Below are 2,884 nucleotides of genomic sequence, written 5' to 3'. Positions count from 1 at the left end.
GCGCTTTGGGAGGCTGAGGCAGGAGGATCGCTTGAGGCCAGGAGTTTGAGACCATCCTGGGCAACATAGCAAAACCCTGTCTCTACAAAAAATTTTTTAAAAAAGGAAGAGACCACAGGGTTCTTATTCCTTAAGCTAAAGGTGCGTTTCAGGGATTATGTCCTGGTTCCTTGCCTGACCTGCAAGGACAATGGCCCTCACTAACCATGTTGGCTATGCTGGAACCATCTGGGAGAAGTTAACATTGAAAAATAAAGAGCAAAATTGGAATTGAAGATTTTTTCAGAACAGTCCACGTTCGAGATATTTTCTCCAGTTATCACCAAAAATACACTCATTCTTCTCACAGTATGTACAGTAAGTCCTTACTTAATGTCAATAGGTTCTTAGAAACTGTGACTTTAAGTGAAATGATGTACCTTTGTTCAACATCATTTCGTTATAATGTTGATGAGAAAAAAAAAAAACAAACTTCTGCTCAAAGTCATTTCGCTTAAAGTTGCAGTTTCTGAGAATCTACTGACAATGTTAGGTGAGGCCTTACTGTATTTGAATTTTGGTTAGGAAGAAACTTGTAAAATGGCTGGATTCTGTGTCAGAGTTCCCCCTCTGCCAGAACCCCCTTCTGTTCAAATGCTCTCTCCTTCATGTCAGTTCAGAACCACCAGACCTACAGTTATTTTGTGGTGTGCAAGGCTTTGACGCTGTGTATGAGTTATGTTGCATAATATAACTCATCCCCAAAACATAGTGGCTTAAACCAGCACACATTTATTATCTCACAGTTTCCTTGGGTCAGGAATCTGGACACAGCTTAAGTGGCTTTTCTTTCAGGGTCTCTTCCAGGCTGCAATGAAGAAGTCAGCCAGGGTTAGGGTCACATCTGAAGGTTTGACTGGGGCAAGATCCACTTCTAAGCTCATATGGGACACTGGGAAAACACTGGGGAGTAAACTGCAGAGAGCAAGAGGTGGCACCCTGGATCAGTGTGGGAAATGAAAAGAAGAAAAAAGGCCAACATTCGTTGAGTGTAGGGCATGACTTGGGTGCCATTAGCTGCCTTGCATGGAGAGCTGTTAGAAAAACTCCAGGCTGGTGGTAAATGTTTCTAGCACAGGGGGTGGGATAAACTATTAGGTTGGTGCAAAAGTAATTGTGGTTTTAGCATTGTTGACATTTGCCGTTTGATACTGAAGTACATTCTTAAATGTGGTTATGTTATACATCATTTTAATGCACATTTCTCGCTTTATTTTTTTTTGCTAATGACTTATTACTTGCTATTTATTTTACATTTATTTTAGAGTATGGAAAGGATGTTAGACAAGAAGCAAATTTGAACGATTTTCTTATTTGCATTCAAAATTGGTCATAAAGCAGCCGAGACAACTCGCAACGCCAACAATTGGCCCAGGAACTGCTAACGAACGTACAGTGAGTACAGTGGTGGTTCAAGAAGTTTTGCAGGCCGGGCGTGGTGGCTCACGCCTGTAATCCTATCACTTTGGGAGGCCAAGGTGGGAGGATCGCTTGAGGTCAGGAATTCAAGACCAGCCTGAGCAAGAGCGAGACCCCGTCTCTACTAAAAAACAGAAAGAAATTAACCGGACAACTAAAAATATATAGAAAAAATTAGCCAGGCATGGTGGCACATGCCTGTAGTCCCAGCTACTCGGGAGGCTGAGGCAGTAGGATCGCTTAAGCCCAGGAGTTTGAGGTTGCTGTGAGCTACGCTGATGCCACGGCACTCACTCTAGCCCGGGCAACGGAGTGAGACTCTGTCTCAAAAAAAAAAAGAAGAAGTTTTGCAAAGGAGACAAGAGCCTTGAAGATGAGGAGCGCAGTGGCTGGCCATCAGAAGTTGACAAGGACCAATTGAGAGCAATCATAGAAGCTGATCCTCTTACAACACCACAAGAAGTTGCTGAAGAACTTAAGGTGGACCATTCTACAGTTCGGCATTTGAAACAAATTGTAAAGGTGAAAAACCTCGATAAGTGGTTGCCTCATGAGCTGACCGAAAATCAAAAAATGGTCATTTTGAAGCGTTGTCTTCCCTTCTTGTATGCAACAACAGACCATTTCTTGATCGGATTGTGAATGACGTTGCAACAAAAAGTGGATTTTATATGACAACCGTCGACAACAAGATCAGTGGTTGGACTGAAAAGAAGCTCCAAAGCACTTCTCAAAGCCAAATTTGCACTAAAAAAAGTCATGGTCACTGTTTGGTGGTTTGCTGCTGGTCTGATCCACTACAGCTTTCAGAATCCCAGCAAAACCATTATATCTGAGAAGTATGCTCAGCAAATCAATGAGATGCACCAAAAACTACAACACCTAGAGCCGGCATTGGTCAACAGGAAGGGCCCCATTCTTCACAACAATGCCCGACTGCACGTTGTACAACCAACTCTTCAAAAGTTGAATGAATTGGGCTACGAAGTTTTGCCTCATTCACCATGTTTACCTGACTTCTTGCCAACCAACTACCACTTCTACAAGCATCTCAGCAACTTTTTTCAGGGAAAATGCTTTCACAACCAGCAGGATGCAGAAAATGCTTTCCAAGAGGTCGTCGAATCCCAAAGCACAGATTTTTATGCTACAGGGATATAAACTTATTTCTCATTGGCAAAAATGTGTTCATTGTAATGGTTCCTATTTTGATTAATCAAGATGTGTTTGAGGCTAGTTATGATTTAAAATTCACAGGAAGGCAGGAGGGAAGCCAGGGGTGTGCTGCACTGCACCAGGGCAGGAGGCCAAGAGAAAGGCGGCGCTCAGAGATTCACCACCCTGGCCCTGCTCACGGGGCAGGGGGAGGAGAAAGCCAGAACCAGCACAAGGCAAACCATTTCAGACTTCCAGAGTTGTAGGGGGT

The sequence above is a fragment of the Lemur catta genome, chromosome 13 (genome assembly GCF_020740605.2).
Source record: "Lemur catta isolate mLemCat1 chromosome 13, mLemCat1.pri, whole genome shotgun sequence".
Classification (NCBI taxonomy): domain Eukaryota; kingdom Metazoa; phylum Chordata; class Mammalia; order Primates; family Lemuridae; genus Lemur; species Lemur catta.
The sequence above is the reverse complement of the archived record's forward strand: the minus strand, read 5'-3'. Positions refer to the sequence as shown.